This window comes from Ursus americanus, chromosome 6 (genome assembly GCF_024610735.1).
Source record: "Ursus americanus isolate L20-20 chromosome 6, mUrsAme1.1.p, whole genome shotgun sequence".
NCBI lineage: Eukaryota > Metazoa > Chordata > Mammalia > Carnivora > Ursidae > Ursus > Ursus americanus.
In genome coordinates this window covers 77,561,279-77,573,691 of record NC_142132.1, presented here as the reverse complement: position 1 = coordinate 77,573,691, position 12,413 = coordinate 77,561,279, and the positions used below count along the sequence as shown (strand labels likewise).

The window sequence follows — 12,413 nt, the reverse complement described above, 5'->3', positions numbered from 1 at the left end:
ATACACCAGCTTCGTTTTTACTCGCTGTCTTCTTGAAAACAGTAAACACACATACCTTTAATAGTCCTCCATGATTCCACACACTGACACATCGTCAAGTCGTTTTGATGGACTGCTTTTCACTCGGCGAGCTCGGAGTAATGAAAAGAGGTTCACAGCGGAGGCTGAGGCGCGTAGGGGGGCAGGTGTGTGCACCGCACCCGTGCATTCCAGCGGAGCTAGTACCCGGCCTCTGAAAGTAGAGCAGCCTGGTTTATTTGCAACATGTACTCCAGCCGAACCTCATGCTGGCTTGCTGGCAAAACCTAACGGACAGCCTTATGATAAGTGACTCGCTAGTAACTGCAAATATGAGTAATGTGGCAGAAGGGATCGATCGTGCTCTTTTATTCTAAGAAGGAATTGGGAGTTGGTAACTCGAGAACATCCATCGACCTGAGATGCCACTGTTTGAAACACACACTTGAAAGCACAGGGGATGCTCAGTAGCCACGCACTTGGAAAAATGTATGTTTTGGCATGTGTCTGTTTTTTGCTTACATTTTTCAGGTTCTGCAATATTACAAGAAGCATTTCACACCCAGATGGTGGTTATACTAAACCAATTGTCATTTGAAAAGCTACAAAATCAAGGTGACAATATTTATTATCTTACTGCCCTTTGAGGGAAAGACTTGTGAAGGCACCTCGGCGCTGTGAAACAAAGTAATAATTCTGGACAAAAGGATCAACCAGAAATGGTGCCGCAGTTTCTAGAATAGAGGGCATCATCCAAAACATGCTGAAAATCCCATGCAAATCCTTGTTCTGCCATGTACTAGATGTGACCTTTGCTCTCGCCACAGCCCCTTCCAGAGAACCTGGCTCTTAGCTCCTAGAAGAGGCAGCCCCACAAATCAGGTGGTCATCCCCAGCCCTCCCCATGATTAATTGATTAGGGATGGAGCTCTTATCAAAAGCGAGCTTATTAATCATAGAATGGACGTCCATCAGAGTGTTTCTCTCAAGAATTTGAGCGAAGTGGCAAGAACACTTGAGTCAGTCGGTGATGAATCCCCAAATGGAGTGCGACGTGCAGGCTGGGCTGTGTAGGTGACCGTGTAGACACGAATGAGCTGGGAGGTCGAGGGGGAAGGTGGGAGGAGCAGGTAGAGGCCATGAGAATACAGAATTGGGATCGAGAGGCAGCTGGAAGGAGCCACCTCAAGACCTGACGTTCTTCCAGTTTCTCCAAGAGCATGCCTGACATCCTTGTGAGCTCTCAGTAAACCCCCGTTTACCTCAGCTACCTTGACTTTCTGTTTTCTACAGCCAAAAGAGGCTTGATGAGAATATTCCATTTTGCAATAGGATCCTGTATCCATGGCTATGGCTTCAAGTTTATTTCTCCACTGCAGGATGAAGCATCAGTTTGTTCTGAGAAAAGCCTCTAAGATAATCAAAAACTAGAAGGGATTCAGTATGAGGGTGCAATCAAAATAGTTAAGGCTCCAGTATGGGAAATGTATTCCAGATGGAATGTTATTAAAACTTAAAAGTCTAGAGTAAACATGGATGTGTTCACCAAATTCTTGAATATCAGAACCAGATGGCATTCTTTAAGATTTGAAAAGGATTTTTTTCATTCAAGTAAGCAACGCGACTTCACCAAACAGGAAGGGGGTGAGCGGAACTCATTAACTCAATGTCTGGCTTAGGCGTAGAATACAAGCAGGGAACTCAGGTGGATTCATGTGAGAAATAGCCACAACAGGTGATTGAGATCAGTGAGGGGAGTTTGAAAATGTTATTGCACTTTCAAAGGGACACCAGTGAGGATGATTTTGCCTCCCAAGAGCACATCCCCTTGATGTTAGTATTGGATTCAACATCAAGCTGTACCCTTCATTCCTCAGTGTCTCATGGACGGCAGCTCGGAGTTTGCCCAGGATCCTCAGATGTCTTGTTTCTTTCTTCTTCTGAGTCAAATACATCTGATTCATTCTCACCCCAAGAGTCTGGAAAACTCATGCCATTTTGAAAATCTGGGGGAAGATCTCTCATCTTCAGTTCATCAAAGTCAGAACTGAGATGCGTATTTTCCACGTCTACACGGGTCATTTTGAGTTAGGGGTCTGTGTGGCACCACGTCTGGCCACGGAGCCCTTTCACCCAGCTACGTGACTTTGGACAAGCTACTTACCTTCTCAAGGCCGTGGGCTTAGGTCAGCCTGTTTGAATTCACCAAAGATTATCAAAGACGGTCAACATTTGTTACAGATCCCCCCGCTTCTCGTGATCGTGCATGAAGAACCCACTTTCCCTCTACGATACCCACCCGTCTTTCTTAGAGAAATACCTCCCATTTCTCTTTAACTAATGAATCCCCTTTCTGATTTGGGGTAATTATTCTTCACCACCCCAGCTGCACTGGAAGACAGAAGCTGTTTGCTTCTTCTTTGTGGGGAAAATTCAGTTGTTTCAAAAATGAAATGTTAGGATCTCCCTCTTGGAGTGATTATGGAAGGAAATGTAAAAAACTCTTTCCTTCTCCTCCACCCACCCCCATAAAATGTTTTAGAACAAGTATCACTACTAGTACATTTTAGGGCAAAGATAAAAAGCCATCTTAGCTTTGTTTCCTGGTTTGAACTTGAACTTTTAGTTTTTCTTACCAAACAAGATTCATCTCTGTTTTATGAATATATAGTTTTAATTTGGGGCTTTTATTATCCACCTTAAATATAAGGCTAACACAGGAAGATAAAATAACTGTCTTCTAGCAACAGGGAAGTAAAACAGTAGCAGGCAATGAAATAAAAATGTCCTTCTAAATAGGGGTTCATAGATAAAAGTCTACAGCCCCCCCCCTTTTTTTTTGCCATTTTTCCCTCTCAGTGAGTCCTAGTTAAAAAACACTCAAATCACCCAACATTTTATTTCTGAATGGAAAAGGAAAAACTAGATGCCTTTCTCCAAAATAAAAAACAACACAGAAAATCAATTTATGATCTTTGCCAAAATTGATGACCAAATACATTTGACAAACTATTTTTGTTCATGTTTTATGAGCTGCGAATAGACACTTTCTACATAACTAAGAATACATACCATTCTTCGGCAGCTGGAGATAAAATCACTAGGGTTCATTTTGTTTCTCTGTTTCTAAAAGACCAGAATATGACCTGGATATGGAAATTCAAGCTAGTACTTTCCATTCTTCCTGATGATGCCGAGAGTGTTAGAGAGGAACATAGCCTTCCTGAGACAGTTTTCCATGCGGAAAGCCAGAGTTGCCCTCTACAGAAACGCGGATTGCTCAATCAGAGAAACAAAGCCTTTAAACCACCAGTTAAGGTCTCTTTGAAATGATTCTGCCTTTCTCTAAGGATTGAGGAGCTGGAAAGGCAGAGATGTTCTTGCTTGTTTCTCAGTGTTAAGACTAGGGATTAATGTTGTAGTCCTCTTTGTCTGGGATGGCAAATTCTATTTCATCAAATATTTATAGAGCCCCATTAGATTTAAGTCACTGGTGGGTAGTGTGTCCTAAATCAGTTTTGCATTTCGTAGAATAAAACCAACTTACTTTTTTTGAAAATAGTGCAAATGCCATCCCGAGTATTATCTTGTGAGATACCATGAGCCTTTGCTGGAAAGTCTTTCCATTTTCCCACCACTGAAGCCATTCCTCCACAAAGCTTCTCCCAAAGCTTTCTGATGACTTTAAAATAAAATTCCAGAAGCATGATTTTCTATTCACAGAATATTAGAAAAAAATTTTTTTTCTGATAGGATAAGTGACAAGGTCACATGAAAATGAATACATTTTATTTGATTCCATTTTATTTTTAAAGATTTTATGTGTTCATTTGAGAGAGAGACAGAGATAGCGAGAGAGAGCACAGACTGGTAAGAGAGGGAGAAGCAGGCTCCTCTCTGAGCAGGGAGCCCGAAGTGGGGCTCAATCCCAGGTCCCTGGGATCATGACCTGAGTCGAAGGCAGATGCTTAACCAACCGAGCCACGCAGGCGTGCCTGAAGATACATTTTAAAGATTAATAACTGTATCATCAAAATGATGGAAATTGGTTAAATTGTGTGCAGTAATGTGTTCCTGTGAAAACTGGAGAGCATGTAAAACAATTTAGAAAATCTTCCATCCAGAGCTGAAAAAAATGATGGCATTTCCAACATCTGGGGGGGAGGAATATATTCATTACTTTCCTGGGTCAGGGATTCTCAAATTTGAGTGAATCTGAATTGCCTGGAGGACTTGTTAAAACACAAATTGCTTGCTCCACAGCCAGAGTTTCTTGGGGTACTCTGAAACAAGAATTTATAGTTCTAACAAGATCTCTGGTGGGATCTTGGAAAACCACTGTTCTAAGAAGAAAAGGAACTAGTTCTGGTCCCCGAGTGTGACTTTGCACACGTCATTTGACTTGCTAGCATCTTTTTCTTCATCTGTACAGAAGAATGATCCCTAGCTGGCTACCTCAGGGAGGAGAAGACCACGTTCATCAATACATGTGATAACCCTTAACTTCTAGGCCACTGTAACATTGATCATTCAAATGCCATTGTATTGTTTTTACGTACAGTAGAGAGATGTTGGTTATTTCCAGTGGTATCTATGAACCTTGTTGTCAACATTTGTAGTCTGTCAGGCGAAATTCTTCCAACTCCTCTAAGACTTGGAAATGAGGACAGTAGTTTGCATTCTGGACACGAATTTGGGCCCCGGTGTAGATATTAATCCATCCAAAGAATGAGGTGCTTTCTGGTTCCGTAATTCTAGTACAGCTTATTTAAATTAATTAACCTACAAAAAGAAGCAATCAGAAGAGATGTAGACAGGCTTCCACCCAGTGGAGTTCCGGTCACAAAAAGCTATTCTCAATGTGTAGGTGACCTTGGAAGATTTTTAGCTAGGGTGGCCACACCTCCGGGTTTGCCTGGTTTGGTTGCCCTGGTTCATGCCTATTGTTTTGGCATAACTATTAATTAGTCAAGTGTCTTCTTTAATTTCAACACTGCCTCTCTTGAGACAATACAGTTTAGAGTCTTCTGAAATCCAGGAAATGAGCTTCGAATGTTTCCATCCCTGAGGGCAATTCTCCCCTGTAAAGTATGAATGAATCCAACTTTTCTTTTCCTGATGACATTTAGGAGTGTTTTACTCAAGTCCCTCGGTCTGATTTCATTTTTACCAAATGATCTTCTGACTCCATATTCATATTTTAGGATGCAGAGGGGTCTGCTGGGGAGGTCACAGCAGTCCATTTCCATGAGGCCTAGGGCACATTTGCATATCTAAGGGGACTTATCAGTGAGGTGAGACTAAACATCTCAGTGGTCAGGTCCCTGAATGCTGGAAGGCATAGGCTGAATTTGGTGGTTGGGAGAAATGGATGGATCTCACCGCCCACAAGAATCTTGAACACATGTCCCAGGTGGTGAGGAGTACAGAATTGGCCAGCAGCCAAGCTCAAAGCAGGCTTTCCCTAAAGATAAAGGACACATGCAAATTGAAATCTTTCAATTAAAAAAAAAATTGTTTGTTTTAAGTAAACTCCTCGCCACATGTGGGGCTCGAACTCACCACCTCAAGATTCAGAGTTGCATGTTCTACTGACCGAGCCAGACAGGCGTCTCCCTGAAGTCTCGATTTTTGAGAATACCTGAATAACTAAATAAAGGAAAGCGTTCTGATAAAAATAAAATGCTTGCCACAGTACCTGTCCACCTACAAGGAGACAAAAATTCTGATTAAGAAATCATAAGCACTTCTGACACAATTGAAATTATTTTTCTCATTATAAATTTACAAAAAAGGAAATAATATCCTGCTGTTGACTTCAGTGTTTCAGAGCTGGAACCCAAACAAGTTCAAGTCTTCCAAGATTTCTAGTTGTTGGTTACAGGTAGCCTTAGGCAGGAGAATTGCTACAAATGAAATTCCAGGTTGATCTCACTTTATTGAGATCTATAGTGTTATCTTGACATATCCTTGAGTATTCTCTATGTAAAGAAAGTAAGATCTCTTTGGACTTGCTCATTATTAAACCATAAGGTAGATAATCCAATTTTTTCCTTTTTTAAAAATTTCTATGTATACTGCAACAGTTGAGCATAAGAATTATTGTAGCTCATTTTCTTATTCATGCGGTTTTACTTAGAAGCATGATTTTTTTCACGATAGCCTAGAAAGCACTCATTCACCTGCAAGTAGTAATAGAATAAGAGACTCATCAAATGTTAGAGAACAGCCGGTTTTCATCGCGGTAGTTTGTCAAATCACTGTAGACAATTTTGTTGCTATTTAAAAATGTATTTTTACACAGTTTCAACATAAGGCTTTCACATTTAAAATATAAAGAGCTGTTGTGAAAATTCTGGAATATGGTCCTCAAATTTAAATACGTTTATAATGGGAGCGCCTGGGTGGCTCAGTCCGTTAAGCATCCGCCTCTCGATTTCCACTCAGGTCACGATCTCAGGGTTATGAGATCGAGCCCCACGCTGGGCTCCGTGCTGCGCATGTAACCTGCTTAAGGTTCTCTCCCTCTTCCCCTCCCCCACTACATAAATAAATAAATAAGCAAGTAAGTAAATAAATTTATAACTAGACAAAGTATTGGCTTTATTATAAAATAATTTTTAAGTGTTTTCCACACTTGGTATGTATAGACTCAAAGTCCAGTGGTAAAATCAACAGGAAGATTGCAAGCTTAAGATAATCAATGGGGAAAAAAACCTAACAAAAAGGGATTTGGGGCTATGATAACTGAAAAAAAGTCTCTTTGGAAAATAACTCTGTGGTTTTGGAAAACATGATAAACATATTAGAAAACTGGAGTTTGGCCAGCTGCTTGGTAGAAAGAAATTAAAATAGAATTTCTGTTCTTAGCTAAAATATCAGCTCACACCCTCTCTAACCTTGCAAAAAGAAACTGGTTTTGAAATAGCATCTGTAACCCAGAAACCAAAAGTAAATGATAGAAATATTGGAACGTACAAAAACAATACGGCAACAAGCCAGATTTCATGAGGGTTTTTTTTTAAGAAAATACAAAAATAACACAAAAATAAGGAGCAAGGACCAATTTTAACACCTTCTGACCCTAAATAGCACAGTTAACAAGTATATAGAAGAGTTCAAATTGGGGCTTCCCAGATATTCGTTTTACAGAACAGCCTGTGTAAGGAGGTTACGAAAAACACACTTAGCCAAACAGCTAAATCAGAGGCATTAGGCATTTCGGGATTTTGCACATTTGGATAATGTGTGAAAATATTTCCAACTTTAAAAATATCTTTACACCTTCCTCTGTGCCGGGAGAGGGAGTGAGGATGACGCCCAAGACGCCAGCGCGAGTGCTGGACGGGTCCGCGGCTCACGGCTTGGCTGCTTCTGCTTCTTTCTAATGAAGGGCTTGTGCTGTTGGCATGCACCGAGGAGTGCTTACAAGAGGGGCTGTTTCAGGGGTTCAGAGTCCAATTCCAGAATGAGACCGCCCCCGGATGTGAATTCTGGCTCTGCCACTTTCCAGCAGAGCCGTCTCAAGCAGGCCACTGGCCCCCAGGAGCCTCCGACCTCCAGCCGTGGGAGGGGATGGCAGTGCCTACCCCATAAGGCTTGTATGGTGTCAGCCCCGTTCTTCTTGAAATGCACGTAACACACACCTGGCGTGTGGAAACTTCCAGTAAGTATTGGCTGTTGGTAACTGAGGGCCTAAGGGAGATACAGAACATATTTCTGAGACCCACCGCCTCCGTGGTTTCCGGCCTCTCACATCAGAGCAGAGACAGGTGGTGTCCCGTTCTCCCACCCACCCACGTATCTAAAGTTTGCTTTGCTGAAGACCTGCATTAGTACCTGTTTGCACAAACAGGAGAAATTTGAAGAGGATTTTCACTTTCATAAAATGGTGATTGCTTCTTTGCTTTGCACCATTTTGGCTCAGGAAAGGTTTCATAGGAACACTTCACTTTCAGGGTGTGTGGAAACCTGTATTATTTTAGATGCTATCAGCAGCGTTGCTGTCCATATATTAAAGGCTCTGGCCCGGCACAGCACAGAGCCTCAGTATATTCTGCGGAATGAATGGGCTGTGGTTTAATTGTGAAATAGAAGCTAAATGCCACTTTGCCCATCTCAGGTCCTATCCTGCAATGCTTGTGAACAATTATGGGCTCTCAGTTGTCTACTCCGATAAGCGCAGTGCCCCCAAATTGAATTACTACTGTCTCATAGACATGCCGATGCTTTCCTATAGCCTGTCTTTGTTGGTGAGATTGTTGCTTTCTCAAGCAGTCCTCACCATCAGTTTTGCTAGATAAAATGTTACTAAGTCTTTCAGATTCATCGCAAATGTCCCCCCCGCACACACTCTGGCCTCTGTAGACTCATTGCGTTGTGTACTTTAAATGTGTCTTATCTAACTCTCCTCTAACAAAAGCATAGAGTTTCTAAGGCTGGGAAATCTGTCTTTCAAACCTTTGTGTCCTCTTCAGTGTCTGAGTAAATGGTTTCACTTGAATGTTCAGTATATGTGTATTTAATTGAAGAAATGCCCTCTACCTAAGACAGAATGATGTAGGAACTTGAAAAAGATCAAAAGAATTATCATCGTGAAGACCAGGAGCAGCCTCCTTCGTGTAGCCTGGACTGAAAATGCCAGAATGACCTGAGAGTTGAAGAGAGCTCCCTACTTAAAGGACTAATAGTGTGGGACCATCAAAGTACTGACCTCTTAAATATCTTGGGAGAAGATTCTAGACGAGAACTGGGCTAGCTTGGGGAGTGGATCTCTTTTAATTCAATCATAAAACAAATGTCTACATCTTTTCTATAGACACAGAAATTCCCATCAGGAATTCTTAGTAATTCTTTTTTTCTAACAGTGATTCCATATGTAATAATTCTTCTTTCTATAGTTACGTTAATTTTGCTACATCTTTTGAGAATGTCAGGGCTGGGAAAGACACGAGCAAACACTGACTACAGCTCACGTAATTTGAAGAGGAGGAAACTAAACCCTAGAGAAAATTGAACCCTGCTTTAGATCAGTGAATTAGTGGCAAAATTAGGGCCAGCACTCTGTTCTCTGTAGGAAGCCCAGGGCAGCTTCTCAGTAGGCAGGCATAAACAGCCATACAGATGACCTGGCCACCCCAAACCTCTAAAGTGATGTGGCAAATGTCACAATTCACATGACAGACATTGTTTTAGCTCACAATTGTTGTCACCTCCTCTCTCTGCCAGATCCTGTCCTTTTAGATGGTCAGAGCCCAATCTGACAACCAGTAGGAGTTCAGATGCAGAGAAGAGAATTCTCCCTGCCCCCCTGCCCTCCCCAGACTTGAGGACGTTACACCCAAGCTAATGAGAGCGCCCTTAAAACATCAACTAACTCTTCACCTGTCCAAAGTCAATATTCGAAACTGCTCTATTTGCGTGAACTGTATTTAGAGCCCTGGGTCCCACTACTCCACATCATTGCCAGTGGAAAATCGTTTCTGCCGTCTGTGCCCAAACAGAAAAAGAAGCAGTTTGGCCTGAAACGAAAAGACTACTGAATAAGTTGGGAGCTCTCAGAACTGGAATTCAAATAGAATAAGAATGATGGACTGTGAGGAAGGAAAGGGAAGTCACCCCATGCATAAATGACTGGCTGAGAAGTTCTCTAATGAGCACATGGAGGAAAAAAGGACACGATGTTGTGAGAAGAGCCGGAGCGCAGGCGTCAGATGCTGTAGGAAATGTGTCAAAGGCTGAAAATGCTAATGGTAAGAAACTACGTTCAGAACAAGAAGATGGAAGATGACGGGATGATTCGACCACAGGTTCCTCTCAGGAAGGAGTCACACTTGTCTTTCCCCAACGCCTGACAGTTTCTCGATCGAAGCAGGTAAATATTTGGTTGGATAAAACATAATACTTGCAAGAGGAAACTGAAGCCCAAGGATATGAGAAAATTTAAAAAGACCACATTGGTGCTTTAAATTCAATTCCGCGCACTGTGATTGCGGATCTCCGATGCGCTGACATTTTGCTGGGGGCCAGCAATGTCAAGACGAGTAAGACACAACCCCTGTCCTCAAGGGCTCACCGTCTAGGGTGCAAAGCTACCACCAGACAGGTTAATTATAGAACAGAGTGATAAATGCAATACTCTGTTGATTTCCATGAATTTGCAGAGCAGTGAGGAACAGGAGAGGAGCAAGGAGATTGTAAGCGGCCAAAGGTGGATGTAATTTTTAAAAAGAAGCTCAATTCCCTGATTCATAGATAAATTAGATTGGTAGTCTGATTCAATCATGAGCGAGAACCTGGAACCAATTAATGGAACGAGATCGTGAACATCAATGCAAGTCAGAGATGAGCCTGAGAGCGCCGTGGATTTACTGAGAAGCATGAGACTACCAGGATTTCATTTCCCTTGTAGAGAAAGCAAATCCGACTGGGAGGCTAGAAATGTGATACAGAGACACATGCCAGAGACTTCATCTCATATATTGATTTTCTGTGACTGACCAGGTCTTCAGTGACAGATTTATTGAACAAGAAATACGGGCATGATACTAATACATTGAGACTTGAAAATGCAAATTAATTGGCAGACATCAATCAAAAGGGAGGCTTCTGTCTTTGGGTGGGTTCTGGGGCCCTTTGCCTTGGTGTGGCCATGCTAATTCTTTCATTCGTGATTTAGATCGTGTATCAGTAAGGGACTCCATAGAAAACCACACATTTCAAGCGGGGAAGTTTGAGAAGCATTTAGGAAAGGGACTATTTACATGTGGCCATGCTTTAAGGGAACCAATAAGGGACAGTACAGAGTCTCACTGCTGGCATGAAGGGCTGAGGACGGGGGAGGGGGGGAATGATCAGTCCTTAGAACCAGTACACAGCCAGAATAGTGAGCAGAAGCTTCCTGCTCTGGTCAGGGTTTAGGATGACTGTTCCCTACACCACCCCTGTTGACCTGCTTGTTTGCCCCTATTCGTGCGTTCCTGTAGGCGCTTGCCCCCTTCCCCATGAACGTTCCCCCCATTGGACTCATCGTCTGTGTAGGGACCTGTGGAAGCTGTTTGCTTTTCTGTGTATCAGCTAGTTCCCGGTCATCGATCTATTGCTTGTGAAGACTTGAATTAGCTCTTTCCTGATCGACTTTAGCTGTGGCAGTTTGGTTCCCCATCATGTGTGGGAGGGGCTGGCAAGGTGTGTTCTGATACACCTGTAAACAAGGAGAAATGTGCCTGACACTAATATGTGAATGGACTTGAAAATGCTAATTAATTGGTAGGTATCAATAGATACCTAGTAGGGATAGGAACAGAGTAATTGTACTTGGAGAAGACTGTGGTTTGAATTCTTATATTGCCCTCTCCCATCTTCCTGGTAAATTTCTGAAGACGTTCTTTACATGGCTTTAGTAAATAAATGTCCTTAGAATAAAGGCAGTTGTTCCTGTACTTGTTCCCAAATATAATTTTTGTTTACATTGTTTTTTATTGAAGTCTAGTTGACACATAAATGTAATTTGTGAGGGTTTTTTTTTGGTGGGGGGGCAGCAACATCTTTCTAAGGCCAGTGTTCAGATGACTTTTCTTATTTGAGGACATATTCACACATGGTTGATAAAAATTTCTCAGCAAAGAGAAATGTGAATACTTTTTAAACGTATCATATATGCTTTACCTAACATATCTCTGGGGCTAATCAAGGCTTGTTAGTGGGGTGCCTGGCTGGCTCTGTTTGTTGAGCATCCAACTCTTGATTTCGGCTCAGGTCCTGATCTCAAGGTCGTGAGATCAAGCCCCATGTCAAGCTCTGCGCTTAGTGAGGAGTCTGCTTGGGATTCTCTCTCTCCCTGTCCCTCTACCCCTCCACCTGCTCTCTAAATAAATAAATAAATAAATAAATAAATAAATAAATAAATAAAATATTTTTTTAAAAAGGACTTGTTGGGGCTCCTGGGAAGCTCAGTCGTTAGGCGTCTGCCTTCTGCTCAAGTCATGATCCCAGCATTCTGGGATTGAGCCCCGCATCGGGCTCCCTGCTCGGCGGGAAGCCAGGTTCTCCCTCTCCCACTCCCCCTTGCTTGTGTTCCCTCTCTCACTGCCTCTCTCTATCAGGTGAATAAATGAAATCTTAAAAAAAAAAATAAAAATAAAAAAGGACTTGTTAGTAATTTAATGCTATTTTCTGTGCTTTATGTGTCAAACTGAAAGGAAGAAAACCAGGCATTTGAATTTAGTGTGGGATTATTCCCTTTCTTTGTCACCATTTGTATTGCCGGGGTGAGTTCAAGATAATAATTTATTGCAGGTAGCCTGAAATTTCAATATCATTCCTGAGTTCATCCTCCTGTCTAGGGGTATGCAAAATGGATCATATTTATTTATAGGTTACTCAGAGAGCCCCCC

The 12,413-nt window shown here is 42.1% G+C and overlaps 1 protein-coding gene across 2 annotated transcripts in view; it reads left to right on the top strand.

The window, feature by feature from the left end:
• Window positions 1-12,413, top strand: part of PRKG1 (protein kinase cGMP-dependent 1) — a 1,185,335-nt gene that overhangs the window by 230,472 nt on the left and 942,450 nt on the right. The window lies entirely within an intron of this gene.